The following is a 15,979-nucleotide window of genomic DNA, read 5'->3' as shown; positions in this document are numbered from 1 at the left end:
CGTTACTTTACCAGCTTTACCTAGATAAAATTAAAAAAAAACGCATTTTACCGATTTGCAAGACCGAAGTGATCCCATAAGTGCTCTCCGTGTACAATTTTGTACAGAGCGCTGTAAATATATTACTTTAAGTAGGTACATGATTCTAAATTATAATAGTTTAAAAGGTATTTTTTACACTTACCTACCCTACTTATAAATTAGTAAGTAGGTATCCTACAGTCAGCTGCAAAAAAATTACAAGGAACGAGATTTAAGAATAATTTCATAAGCAGTTCTTCTTTTTAATTAAACAACCTCATTAAATTTGAGTTTCTTAGAATCATCTCAATGAGAAGTCGATGACTTTTGGAAGGATATCACAGTTGGGAAGAAAAACGTTTATAAAATCCTAAAAAGCCTGGTACGGTCGCCATCAGATATATCGGAGCGGCCGAGATGCTCAAAAATATCTGAACACGTACCTCCTTGACAATAGAGGCGTGTCAGATATTTGTGAATACCTTGGCCGCTCCGATATATGTGTCGTTCTCAATCAAAAGGTACCACTTTGTCGTTTACCATAAAGACGAAATTTGCTTGTATCTTTATACGAATAACCTGTCAGCGTCCTTATGGTAAGCGACAGTGGTACCTTTTGATTGAGAACGGTACATATATCTGATGGTGACAGTACAAAAAGAGATGCCGGAAATATTAATCGGGTGCCGATCCAAGAATGCCCAAAATTGGAAAATCTCCAGTTCTCGAGAATTTGGTAATTTGACTTGAGAATCTCTGTCGAACGTGCCGGAGCTAAAGATACGGAATATCGCTGTCTATATAAAGCTATTTCCTGATCAAAAGCTCTTTATTAATTAGATGTAAACTTAAATCGGTCAGAATTTAACTCGCTCCTTTTAGGCGACCTCCCAAAAAGCGACGTTACAACGTTTACTTTACGTTTATCAAAATAAGCAGTTTTTATTACAAGCTTTCATTAGAGGTCCCTTTGTTTGACATAATTATTGAAAGTCATAATGTAATGATTGTCATATTATCATTAGTCATAATTCTGAAACCGTTAACTTTTCAGGATTTTCCTCAGGGTATCCTATAGATAGGTTAGGTTAGGTTTGTTTTATGGCAATCCTGAAAAATTGCGCGTTTCTGAGAAAAACCAAATTATGACTAGCGAAAATGTGGACTAACAATACATTATGACATTTATCTAACCAAACACCTAACCAAATCACTGATTTAAACTTTCACGATTTTTACTCATTATTATTTACAACGACGGGACTTAATCGCGTAAAATAAGTATTAAACCCACCTCCGACGTTTCGAGGACGGCGTTGTCCCCGTGGTCTCGGAGAAGACTGGCTAAAGTTGACATCAACATCTCATCAACTCGCGCGCCTAGAAGATGTTGATGTCAACTTTAGCCAGTCTTCTCCGAGACCACGGGGACAACGCCGTCCTCGAAACGTCGGAGGTTGGTTTAATACTTATTTTACGCGATTAAGTCCCGTCGTTGTAAATAATAATACCTAACTAAATACCTAGCTTTTAGTTTTTACCCAGATATAAATATTTTTTGAGGCATATATATCCTTTATTTCAGTGAACTTTTTATTATTTACAGTGGTACTACGTAAACGAAATTAATAACTATATTAATATTTTTTTAGTTGTACCTCCTTGGATATCACGGGCCTATAAATCCCGGTCTTTTGATAGGCTTGAGTGGGGATATAGATCCAACACGTAGAGACCCCTTGGAGAGCTTTAATGTCATGTAGAACGCCTGCTGGAACCCGTTCACAGGCGCATTAGTTGTACTATTATTAGTTAATTTAGTATACTTAACATAATTTCTAGGTTTTTTATACTAACACCGTGATGGATCAATGCAGATCTGAAATAAACGATTTTTATTTACATTTTATTTATTTATGACAAACGAACTGCCGGTAGGCCTCCAACGAGATGGAGCGACGACCTGGTGAAGGTCGCGGGAATTCGGTGGTTGCGAGCGGCACAGGATCGGTCGGAGTGGCGAGCCTTGGGGGAGGCCTATGTCCAGCAGTGGACGTCTATCGGCTGACATGATGATGATGATGATTTATGACAAAACTATATGGGAAACAATGGAGACCCTTTTTATTAACTTGCAATGTACCTATGTAACTATGTATGTACGGGTCAAATCGTACAAGTTTAATTTGAACGGGAGTTGGAAGGGGCAGACCTCGGCGGACTTTCTCTGATCAGATCGGGGAAATCCTGAAGAAAGCCAAGTCAAGAGCACCCTAAACCGGCGAGCGTTTATGAGGAATGTTATGAAAGTGAAGGAAGCGAAAGAGGTATGTCAGGATCGTAGCAAGTGGAAATCCGTGGTCTCTGCCTACCCCTCCGGGAAATAGGCGTGATTACATGTATGTATGTATGTTAATTTGACCCACTTCCCGGTTTCCGATGAAGCTGAAAATTTGCATACTTGTATAAGTCGGATGACAATGGTACGATGGAGCTGATCTGAAGACGAAGACATGAGGTTGCCATAGGAACTTTGTTATAAAACAACGCAACCTAATTGTGTTTGGGGTTTTAAGAATTGTCTCGATGAGTATTAGTTGTCTGTGGAATGAAAAGTACAGTCAGCAATAAAAGCTTGTACCAGAAATGAAAGTTTTGCCAAAAACTTATTTTCTTATTCTGAATAAGGAGTGATTTTGTTTATTTTTTTGGAATGGTAGCATTGGTACTGACTGTAGTTCCCCAATTTTACCAAAAAAAACAGTGCCAAAATGAAAAACTGGGAGGAAAAATGTAACCAGACGTCGGATTTTAGGGAGCAAAATGAAATGACAGTTACTCTGTCGACACATAACACTAACGATATTCGATTTATCGACTTTCGATATTAATAATGTGTAGAAATCGTGAAAGTTTAAATCAGTGTAAAACTGTGTGTAACTGTAAAACTCCCGTGAGACTTATTTTAAACCGATTACTTACGTATTAAGTAAGTTAAATAAACACTTGACATGTTTCGATCCGTTTTGAGGATACGTACATATATATATTGGACTAGAAGCTTCTTCAAAAACGGCTTGAAAAATATCGAGAGCGTTTATTCGACCTAATAATGTGATAGCTCAAAATAATTTTAATGGGTATTAACACTTTTACAAAACTTATACCTATTACCCCATTTGAATTTAATTTCCATAACATTTAAAAATTAAAAACTTATAAATAAAAAATTTGCCCTAAATCGTAGTCGCTCGGTAGGGTACCCAGAAGGCTGGCCGCGTTGCCCCGCTGCATGATAATGCTGATCCGCTGGGCAAAATATTAACCAGCCCTCTGGTCACCAGAAGCCTCTGTGAGGCGCTTTGCCAGCTCCTCATAGAGGCGACGCGCGCTAGGTAAGAGAGGTATGGGCACAGCGAATGATATCTCGCTTTGTGTGGTAGGGCACAGGACAGCGGATGTCATTCCAGATCTAGAGCAGAGACCTCCACCTTACAGAAAACCGCAGCCAAATAACACTAGACCCTACTCATAGTGTTGTGTTCCTGCCGGTGAGTAAGGTTGCCAGAGCTCGAGGGAGAGGAGTGTTAGGGTCGGCAACGCGCATGTAACTCCTCTGGAGTTGCAGGCGTACATAGGCTACGGAGACTGCTTAACATCAGGCGGGCCGTATGCTTGTTTGCCACCGACGTAGTATAAAAAAAAAGGTCCCCACGGCTCCATCAGGGTTTCTTCCCCATTTTGTTTAACGTTAATCTTAAATTCGTTAGAACTAGTTACCAGACGACTTAATCTCTTAGAAAAAAATACAATCCAGTGAAAATCATTTGCGAATAAAAAGGTGAGCCTAGTGAGGCCAATCACAAATGCTTATTTTGTTTGAAACTGCTTTGTCAGAAATAAAATGTGAGAAAACTACCCGTGTCAGCATTTTCGTCTGGGGTATATTTAGCTTCTAACAGATTCCTAACAATGCCCCTAAAATTTGCTACTATACAGTATTTAGAAATTTACGAGTCTTAAATTTGCTCCAGGTATTCGTAAAAAAGTTTTTTTTTTTCACACATACAATTATCATTATGGGATGAACCCAATGCGATAATTTAGCAAAAAATTAAATGTATAAACATACAAAATACAAGTACCTATATCTAACAAATCATATAATCCTAAAGGTTATCCCTAAACTAAAGAATATTGTATTTTTTAAAGTGGCTTTATTTGACCTTTTTTGTATTACGAGTGATTATCCCTAGATTTAAAGCTTATTTACACTAAAAAGCTTTTAAAGGCCACCAAGAATTTGTACTGACATACATTAAGGAATCTTAAAGGTAAAATATAAAAATGCTGTTTTTTAGGGTTCCGTACCCAAAGGGTAAAAACCGGACCCTATTACTAAGACTCCGCTGTCCGTCTGTCCGTCTGTCTATCTGTCACCAGGCTGTGTCTCATGAACCGTGATAGCTAGACAGTTGAAATTTTCACAGATGATGTATTTCTGTTGCCGCTATAACAACAAATACTAAAAACAGAATAATATAAATATTTAAATGGGGCTCCCATACAACAGACGTGATTTCTTTTTGCTGTTTTTTTCCGTAATGGTACGGAACCCTTCGTGCACGAGTCCGACTCGCACTTGGCCGGTTTTTTATCTATTTTTTGTTTTATTATTGGGAATGTTCTTTTTTTACAAAACTACACAGAACCCAGCTCTACTCTACGTTTCGGATCATAAATGGACGCATATTGGTCCCTCGCATTATTTTCAATATAATATTCCATTAAATTGAATAAACCGACTAGATAATATAATATTATTTGTATATTCTCTTTAGGTCCTAATACTAATGGACGTCACTTAAATATTATGATTATATTACATTGGGCAATTACTAATAAAATACATCAAAGACTAGAAAATTGGAAATACTTTGAGAATATGACCCGTATTAGAATATTATATTTTGGGTAATACGATTCACCAACTCCGTGTCAGAGGCAATTATGTATACATGTAAAAGTATTTATGCGTGTGCCATCGTCCACAATGTTATCTAATAATTTGTAAACCTAAATGTATCATATTTTTGATAATAAATTCGTTTAATAAACACAACATAGGTCCAACAAAATCACATTACAATTTAAAACAAGAATTAAATAGTACATTTCGATACAAGTACAAAAAGTAGGAATTACCTTTTCGCATGTGTATATTGTACAACGTTTTACAGTACATATGGCCCTTTAAATTTTCCACATACGCACTTATAGTGCTAGTTACCGCACTAGGGCGGTAAATTAGCACCATATATGTACTGTAAATTATTCTAGAGCAAGCTAAAAATATTTGAACATTAGTGACATTCATTAACTATTAAATTAAATTAAAAATTATAAAATAACATAATTAATTCTTAACAAATTAAGAAAAATAAAAATGTCAGAAATTTCACAATTATCATATTTGTTGTGCTAATTTAGATAATTTATTACAGATAAATAGATGTAGGTACGTAATAATCTATAAGTAACAATATCACTAATAACACTAACTAAAATGTAAGTTGAAGTTTGTAACAATAACCGATATAATTATTTATTTATTAAAATTACAATACATTATTAAAAAAAATTCTTAAAAAATAAAAACAATAAAACACAAATTACTCTTACTCTAAACTACGAGTATACTACAGAAACCAACGGTATAATTTGGTTTTTTAGAAGTTGTATATAATAAAACCTAACAAATTGTCATTTTGTGTATAAATTTTCGTGAATGTACAGTTATGAGGCAGCCGATTTTTGCGTTGGCTCCATAGTTAAAGTTAAGTGGTTCGGTATGACCTACACTATCCTGACATCCTGAGTAATGGCACAGATGGACACGCTATACATTAAAAATCACTTGCGTTTCTATGTGTGAACGGCAAGTCTGTACACGCGGCATGCGTCATTGTGTGAGTAAGTTGCTTAAAACAGTACTGAGCCACAGAATAACTAATAGTACTACCGTACAGAAAATTCACTCCTTCACAATTCACAAGCCAGCACGAACCGTGAATCTTCTTTGCGCGCCGCAGTTTTATGACCGAGCTGCGAGTGTCGGAACGGGGTTGTCACTTGACAAGTTTTTGTACCTATACCTAACTGATTTATTATTTTTAAGATAAATATGTAGGAATTACAAACGTTGATTCTGTAAACATAAAATTTTTAGCCGGAGATAGTATGTCTGATTCTCACGGAAGTAGGTATGCCACAGAAGTACTTATTCCTTTGAAAATATGTCGGTCAATATAATCCGGAATTTAAAAAATATGTTTTTTCTGCTTTCTTGTTCTTCCGTTTATTCAGACATCCGTAAACAGAACATTATCTTTTATACAGATTAGATCGCGATTCAGGTTGCGAAGCCATTGCGTATTTTCAATTTTGCGCGAGCGCCACGTGACACGACTATCGTGCGAGCCGAGCGGCAGCCCATTGCCATACACCTTCCCGGGCGGTGCGCCGGCCAAATATACCTAAACTGCGCAGTGACACCCCCCTGACTGAGCGTCCGGCAAACGGCCGTCATTCTGGTGTCGCGGGGCGAGGTAATTCGAGTCGGGGCGGGGCGGGGCGTGGCCGTTCTGTATGGTAATACTATTACTTATTCTGTGGTAATGGTCAGACATAAAAAAAACACTGTATTTTTCTTGTATTTTTCTAACACAATAGGTCTGTTACTTTCATACCGTTCTTGTCAAATGTTCTGTTGGAACAATCAAAGGTATAATAATCATGAGAAAATATTCCCATAATTACACGAAATGCGACATTAATGGTTGCGACGAATCCATACATTAATGTTTTTCTAACAGGAAATTAGCCCGTAGCCTTGACTTCGTTACATAATGGTAGATTATAATCTATGACTGTTTTGAGTGGGACGGGGTAAGGTCGACAGATAAGATTAATATCTCACGGGTTTCATAATGTTTTAAGGATGTCTTCCGATCCTTATTGATCTGGGAATTCAAACATTTAATAACATGAACCGAACGAAACGTTGACTGAGAAACTTTTTACTGGATAAACGTCATAATTTTCTGTATTATTCTGGATATGTGATGTCAAAATGCTATTTCCATTTATAATGAATATAAATGGAGATAGCATTTTGACATCACATATCACATACCTAGTTAAATGTTAATATATTTTTCCTTTTTTATTGTAGGACGTACCACATTATTACAATCTATAAATTGTATATACAGATGTCAATCACAATGAAAAAATCCACGATATCAACTCTGGTCAACGTGGGACTCGAACCCACATCCTTGGATTACCGGTCCAATGCGTTACCAATTGCGCCAGTTGACCATCCGTCAATCAACGCGAATTCAGCAGCAGCTTTGGTCAGCTGGCGCAATTGGTAACGCATTGGACCGGCAATCCAAGGATGTGGGTTCGAGTCCCACGTTGACCAGAGTTGATCATCGTTAATTTTTTCATTGTGATTGACATCTGTATATACAACATACCTAGTTGTTGGCATTATTCTTTGTTTAATTTATTTCTTATTATTCTCTTGCCCAGTGACATACGATAGTGCTATCTCATTTACTCTGATACAAATAGACAGTGTGCGCGTTTTAGGTATTGTTGTTTTTAAAACACTGATTTAAACTTTCACGATTTTTAAATTTAGAATAATTTACAGTACGGTTACTAGCACTATGCGTGCGTATGTGGAAAATTTAGGGCCATATGTACTGTAAAACGTTGTACAATACACGTGTGAAAAGGTAATTCCTACTTTTTGCACTTTTATAATTGTTGTTTTTGTTGTATGTCCTAGGGCACCCCGGAGGTGCATAGGGCCTCCACAAGATCCCGCCACGCCTATCTGTTTTCTGCAACCTTCTTGGCCTCGTTCCAGCTCAGTTTTAGGTATTACTCCCTTTTAAATCTTATTTTGTACGGTTTTATCCCATGCCTTGTCCAAACTTGTCCCTTAGTAAAAATAGCAATGTACATCCAGACATCCTTCGTGGGCTCATATTTTACGCTTGTGTTAGTGTTAAATACAAGGGCCTGACATTCTTTGATAGAGAAATATAGTCTTATGTATGTATGTATGTATGTATGTATGTATAAACTCTTTATTGTACAAAGACATAGAACACAAATATGGCACAGAAATAGGCAGTACAAAGGCGAACTTATCCTTATTGCGATCTCTATAAGAGGAAAGAGAAAATAGTGCCATGCTTTGCCTTTATCACCGACCGGGCATTTTTTCATGATCAGGTTATGGCATTGTAGCAAGGAGGAGATGGCGAAATACCGAAATTTATAAGTGAAAGAGAAAAAGGATTATGCTGCCATACATGAAACTGTCAATACGTAAATATTGTCTTTCTCTTCGGAAGATGAACGCTGGAAGTCGCCAGCAGCATGCTGAGATGGGGCCATTTCGTGACACTTTATTTTCACTATGTTCTTTTAATGTATGTCTATTGTCTGTGTGTTTACGAATAAAAACTATTCTATTCTCTTACCCCTGGTCGCTCGGTTTCATGTCTATAACTACTTATATATGCCTATATACCTACTATGTCTATGGTTAAATATAAAATAAGCATTCATATTCCATACGTAAGCTTTAAGAAACAGAGGCAAGAACAAAGCATATAATAATGTAATTACAACGCTTAAATTGCTTGTAGCGTATTCATGTGAACGATATAGCATACACTCGAGGAAAACACCTTCTTGAATACAATAATGATCATGTTGAAACACTGGCACTTGCCTGAGAGTTCCTTCGTTTAGATATTTTTAATGAAACTGCCATACAAACTTCACCTTCTCATTTAAGTCCCAAGAATATTGGAACGTAGTCAAACGCCCCATTGTCCTCTCTGAATATTGATACTAGGTAAGATCAGATCATATAGAATCAGTTAGAAGTGAAAAGTGAGATATTTCCTATGCACGAAATGGAGTTCTTCAAGAAGCGAGTACTCAAGGGACGCATATGTGGTTCTGTTTCATATGTCCATGGGCGACGGTGACCGCTTCCCATCAGGCGGCTCGTCTGCTCGTTTAATGACTGCTTCATAACCAAAAAACATTCGTAACTTTTCGGAATTACCCGTATGCTTACATATAGTGTTTGGTTCCTTATAGTAACTGCATACAACAAGGTTTACCAAATTTCACGCTAGATGTCGCTGACCCGACCGTACAACTAGCTAACGATATTCTTATCGAGTTTATATAAGGTTCGAAAATTATTTTTAATACATTAGTTTTTAGGGTAAAGAGTAATAGGGCCGGGTTTAGTCCGGCCGACTATAATAACTATGTTCAGTCTATGGTCTATGGGCAGTGCACGACGTACAACCGCCGCGGACACTCGTGCCTGAGGATGGATTCCCAAAGAATCCGAAACATGTCGCCAAAAGCGACTAAAAATAATAGTGAGTAAAAACCGTACTGATAAATATTTTGAAATATGTCTCACGATAGTTTGTGCGAATAACTATGTTATAAAAAAAATCTAATACATTGGTTTTATTTGTGAATTTTAATGGTTGTTTCATTCTTTCTCAAGTAGTCATGCGCAAAATGTGTCTTTTATTGTGAATTTTAATGGTTGTTTCATTCTTTCTCAAGTAGTCATGCGCAAAATGTGTCTTAATGTGTCACTAAAAAGAAAAGATTGATATGCATCTTTCATACGCTGTGAAGTACTTCACTCTTTTAGTTCACTAGTTCTGTTTAGTTCAGTAGCTCAAAAGATCCATCTATATCAACAGTACTGGTTTTCTATCTCTCATTCTCGGATATATTTAGTTGAATAAAGAATTCGATTGATAATTTCATTCAATATGAATCACTCAAATAAATGAATTTATGAACCGAAGGTTTAAACATGGCGTCATTGGCACTAAGCGAATGAGCAAGTAAATGAAAAGATAATTAAACTGAACTGCTGAAGTAAAGAACTAAATAAATCCGAACTGAACTAGTGAATGAAAAAGTTACATCAAGTCAAGTACTTCATTTGAATCTTTCATTTGCGAACTATTTATGTCTATTTTCAAGTAAAGAGCGCCCTTTTTGGACGAATTAGGAGTAGCTTGTAATTTCATACAGTGTTCATCATCTGAAACCTAATGAAAACAAACTCCGAGTAAAATGTACACCGTCTATTATTTTAAACCGCAGATCATTTACTTACTAGATGGGATAACACATGACATCACATTGGCTCATTGTGTAACGCCGTTAAAAGACCGGAAGAAACAAACTCAGCTTGGTAACATACTCCTCATGCGTTGCGTATGACAAGTTGACAAGTAGGTATGTTTCGTAATTTCAAGCATACAGATTTGTATTTTAGTTTTTAATTAAAGGAAAAATTTACACCTCCGGCAGGAGTCGAACCTGCGACCATTGGTACACCGGTCCAATCGCTTCTGCCAAGTGAGCCACGGAGGCCTACCAGATGTGTGTTTATCTTTGTAATTATGTGTCTAACTCAAAATGTCACTTTTTGATGCAATATACATGTCCTTTTTTTATACCACGTTGGTGGCAATCAAGCATACGGCCCGCCTGATGGTAAGCAGTTACCGTAGCCTATGGACGCCTGCAACACCGGGCGTACGTATACGGCGGGTATCAAACATAGTTTGGTACTTTAGGGATAAAGCGTGGATAAAGCGCATCTGCATTCGTTTTCCGTCCACTTTTACAACTTTTATTCATTCTGTAACTGACGATTAAAAATTAAAATGTATGGATAAATAAGTACTTTGAATAACGACATAATTGAGAGTTGCTTTTTGCAACGTAGGTAAGATTTTACAAATAGAATAGACACACACAGACAAAAGACATACATTAAAAGAACATAGTGAAAAAAAAGTGTCACGAAATGGCCCCATCTCAGCATGCTGCTGGCGACTTCCAGCGCTGATCTTCCGATCAGACCATCAAGTGAGAATCACGGAAGGTAACAAACAAAAAGAAAGCAACATAAAGCGGAAGAGATCATAAATGAGCGCTTAACTGGAGACCGCAAGTTTGTAAACGTAGTCTTTGGGAGATTGTCTACATTTTAAACCCGCTAATTTGAGCAATAAATATCACCAAGCTTACCCCAAGGGCCGACTAATTGCCATTTTATTATGTTTCCGCGTATAGAGACGCTGTAGGAACGTTTAGTATATAAAAACTTAATAGCCAATTAAATGAGGAGTGGGTTTTTAGGGGATTTTTGTCATTGTGAGACCCTTAGAAATTCGATGCCTGTTTGGGGTATTTTCCTTATTCAATGCTGCAAGGGTGGTCGGGTAGTCGGTTTTCATAAAGTTTAATGTAAAAAGTAATACGTATTTGCGTCATAATTTTATGTTTCATTTATTTTTTAGCTAATACGGTTGTCAAAAAATATGAATAGCATGAGGCTATCTATATAGTAACTTCATTGATTCGAAACCTAATTAGGTTTCGAATCGATAAGTACACTATCAATTTTGATTCCCTTGAGTGTGTCGAAATATACGTATTTTGCGGCATAAACTGCCGTATCTTTTTTTACGTTAAACTTAGATGTTTGATTTTTTCAAAGCTTCAAGGGTCCGTAAACCTAAGTATATAGTTTTTTCAACTCGATACCTCCACCCGTTCCCGAGATAGACAGTTGACAGACAGACGGACGGACGAGCAGACGAGCAGACGGACAGACGGACAACAAAGTGACCCTATAAGGGTTCCGTTTTTTCTTTTGAGGTACGGAACCCTACAAAGATACCGTTGAGGAACTATATAGTATAGTATCAACTTATTTAATTAAATAAGTTTCGTTAAAAAATACCGAACATAAGTCTAAAACGCACCATTAAAAATTTGTAACTATTTTTGCACAAACGAAACGGTACGAGATGATACTATACTATATCGTTCCTCAACGGTATCTTTGTAGGGTTCCGTACCTCAAATGAAAAAACGGAACCCTTATAGAGTCACTTTGTTGTCCGTCTGTCCGTCTGCTCGTCTGCTCGTCTGTCCGTCTGTCTGTCAACTGTCAGTGTCTTTATCTCGGGAACGGGTGGAGGTATCGAGTTGAAAAAACTATATACTTAGGTTTACGGTACCTTGAAGCTTTGAAAAAATCAAACATATGTTTAACGTAAAAAAAAGATACTGCAGTTTATGCCTCAAAAAACGTATATTTAGACACACTCAAGGGAACCAAAATTGATCGGGTACTTCCCGTTGACTTAGAACTATAGACTGGTAGAGAATGCCTTAAGGCATTAAGTCCACCATTTGTACTTATTTTATGTGCAATAAAGTATAAATAAAAAAAAATAACTATGAAAGGCAAGTAATATCGTCTTTTACTAGAAATACATGGGAAAAATCTGAAAACCGTAAATAAAAAAAATTAAAAAAATATTAGAAACTTGTACGAAACCTCGGTGGGCGAGCCCGACACGCACCTAGCCGGTTTTTTATTATAATTATAGTCCCTGTTTCTGATATGTTTACTCATTTTCGGTGCCTCTTAACACAGGTATTTTCTTACTTAAAAAGAGGCACCAACACTTACCTGTATAAGTACGAGTAATTCTTAAACGAAATAAACAATTTTTTCATTTTTCATTTTCATTTTCATTTTCAAACTCATCGAACCTTTTCCTGACTCTCCTTTCAGTTATTTTCATTGTGCTTTCATATATTTCCGTTATTTCCAAGCAAAAATTTCGTGACTTTCGATAATTGACACCTTATTAAATTTTTACACTCACTGAATGTCAAATCAGTGCCTTGACATTAACTTGTTCGGCGTCACGTGATTGGTAATTATAACTGGATCCGTCTGTGTGAGTAATGATGATACAAAATTAATTACATGGAGTTAAAAAATATTGTTTTATTTCAATACTTGACAGGCGTAAAAATAGCTTATGGAAATAATCATTAGAGTATCTAGTATGTTATTGCTTTTTAAAATATTTTTTTTACGGAAAACATAAACTGTTGTCCGGTCAAAATATTTATCAGTACGGTTTTTACTCACTATTATTTTTAGTCGCTTTTGGCGACATGTTTCGGATTCTTTGGGAGTCCGCGGCGGTTGTACGTCGTACACGTACGACGTGCACGACGCACAACCGCCGCGGACACTCGTGCCTGAGGATGGATTCCCAAAGAATCCGAAACATGTCACCAAAAGCGACTAAAAATAATAGTGAGTAAAAACCGTACTGATAAATATTTTGAAATATGTCTCACGATAGTTTAAGTGCGATTGTTGTCCGGTCGCTAAGTATCGGCCGCTGTGGTAAATGAAGTTGCCGCACAGAAAAATTGTATACACACTTATTTGATGACCTCGGCTCCGCCTCGGCCGACAATTACATGTATCTGAGAAATTTCTTACTTTGCTGCCCTAGCTGTGTAATAATAGTATTTGTCAATCGTATTTGCAGACTAAGGTCACAAATAAAACAAATTCATCATTGATTTGTATGGAAGCCTGTTTTGATTTGCATATATTATGAAGCTTGATGAAGTCTGCAGTTTGTTTTTATAATGGATGTACATTTACGATTAAATATGATGGATTAAGTATGATGGAGGCGGAAGAGAGGGAGACCAAGAAGAACATACATGAACCAACTAAAGGAAAAGATAAACGTCGTGACGTATCAGGCGGTCAAACGAAAGGCTCAGGAAAGAGATACATGGAAATTGCTCCACCGACAAGAGCTAGGCTCTTAAATTAATGATGATGATGATGATGGAGTAATATAAATGATTTTTATTTAAAACTGGGGAAGTACCTCCACCTTACAGAAAACCGCAGCCAAATATCACTAGACCCTACTCATAGTGTTGTGTTCCTGCCGGTGAGTAAGGTTGCCAGAGCTTAACGAGGGTGCGGAGTGTTAGGGTCGGCAACGCGCATGTAACTCCTCTGGAGTTGCAGGCGTACATAGGCTACGGAAGCTGCTTAACATCAAGCGGGCCGTATGCTTGTTTGCCACCGACGTAGAATAAAAAATTTTTAAACTGATAGTGGAAATTGTATTGTTTAGGTAAGATAAGTTGTAGGTTTTATGGCTTATTTTTTTTAGTTTTGCAGAATTAACAGCTTTATAAACTGAGCGTTTTTGCCTTTTTTAGGGTTCCGTACCCAAATACTAAGACCCTATTACTAAGACTCCGCTGTCTGTCCGTCTGTCACCAGGCTGTATCTCATGAACCGTGATAGCTAGACAGTTGAAATTTTCACAGATGATATATTTCTGGTGCCGCTATAACAACAAATACTAAAAACAATAAAATAAATATTTAAGTGGGACTCCCATACAAGAAACGTGATTTTTTGCCGTTTTTTGCGTAATGGTACGGAACCCTTCGAGCGCGAGTCCGGCTCGTACACGTATTTTTTATTCGCTCGTGCGACGTATTTTGGAGACCCTCGTCTGTTTAGGTCTCCATTTCAAGTTTTTATTCAATCAAATAGGTACTACGATTTTATTTGCCATGTACTTATACCTATAGATGTTTTCTTTGTAAATGCGTTATTTAATGTTTTCAAATATTGACACACATCATCTTCCTCGCGTTATCCCGGCATTTTTTTGCCACGGCTCATGGGAGCCTCGGGTCCGCTTGACAACTAATCCTAAGAATTGGCGTAGGCACTAGTTTTTACGAAAGCGATTGCCATCTGACCTTCCAACCCAGAGGGGGAAACTAGGCCTTGTTAGGATTAGTCCGGTTTCCTCACGATGTTTTCCTTCACCGAAAAGCGACTGGTATAAATATCAAATGATATTCCGTACATAAGTTCCGAAAAACTCATTGGTCCGAGCCGGGGCCCGGGGTTTGAACCCGCGACCTCCGGATTGAAAGTCGCACGCTCTTACCGCTAGGCCACCAGCGCTTTGCCCAATTTCAACCTATTGAGAGATATCTTATTACAAAGTAGGTACTGAAAAGTGACTAAACCCTCTCACATCTGTAGAGAGATTTGTTCAAGCAAATTGCTAGTTAATTACTGGTTTGATTATATGTTTGAAAACTTGGAAGAAGAATGAGCACATGTCTTGTTATATTGACTCAAACTCATAATTTTATTTGCCATGTACTTATAGATGTTTTCTTTGTAAATGCGTTATTTAATGTTTTCAAATATTGACACACATATAGTGTTAAGAGGCCTCAAACACGTTGCATCATATCTTATCTAAAAGGTCATCAAAACAACAAATTCTTGTTTGCTTACAAATAATGGAGAAACGAATGCAATTTATCATAACGGTATGTATTTTAAAATCGGCCAAGTCCGAGTCGGACTCGCGTTCCAAGGGTTCCGTACATTACACAATAACAATGTCTTTAATAACCCGGGTTGGATCAAAAACTAAATTATTAAGTCCGACTCACGCTTGACTGCACATTTTTAATACGTTTTCCTGTGATCTATAAGTAAAGATCTATTTTGTGTATTTTTTTTTAAATTTTAGACCCAGTAGTTTCGGAGATAAAGGGGGGGGGGTGCTCATTTTTTGACTATTTTCTTGAATAACTTCTAAACTGTTTATCTTAAAATTATAAGAAAAATATATTTAAGATTCTCACAATGAGCTCTTTCATTTGATATGTAACACGATATAGTTTAAAAAAAATATTTTTTTATTTTCTCACTTACCCCCTAAAAGTGGTCCCCATGTTTAAAATTAATTTGTTTCCGTTACATGTCCGTCTTTGGGTCACAAACTTACATATGTATACCAAATTTCAACTATATTGGTCCAGTAGTTTCGGAGAAAATAGGCTGTGACAGACGGACAGACAGACAGACGCACGAGTGATCTTATAAGGGTTTCGTTTTTTCCTTTTGAGTTACGGAACCCTAAAAATG

At 37.0% G+C, this 15,979-nt stretch overlaps 1 long non-coding RNA gene and 2 other non-coding genes across 3 annotated transcripts in view; 1 reads left to right on the top strand and 2 right to left on the bottom strand.

Moving 5' to 3' along the window:
* LOC134748376 (uncharacterized) overlaps positions 1-15,979 on the bottom strand; it is a 351,953-nt gene that overhangs the window by 153,082 nt on the left and 182,892 nt on the right. The window lies entirely within an intron of this gene.
* On the bottom strand, positions 7,333-7,404 carry Trnat-ggu (transfer RNA threonine (anticodon GGU)). The gene has a single exon. It is a non-coding gene; the product is annotated as a tRNA-Thr (tRNA).
* On the top strand, positions 7,439-7,510 carry Trnaa-ggc (transfer RNA alanine (anticodon GGC)). The gene has a single exon. It is a non-coding gene; the product is annotated as a tRNA-Ala (tRNA).

Source organism: Cydia strobilella, chromosome 16, assembly GCF_947568885.1.
Source record: "Cydia strobilella chromosome 16, ilCydStro3.1, whole genome shotgun sequence".
In the NCBI taxonomy this organism is placed as follows: domain Eukaryota; kingdom Metazoa; phylum Arthropoda; class Insecta; order Lepidoptera; family Tortricidae; genus Cydia; species Cydia strobilella.
The sequence above is the reverse complement of the archived record's forward strand: the minus strand, read 5'-3'. Positions and strand labels throughout refer to the sequence as shown.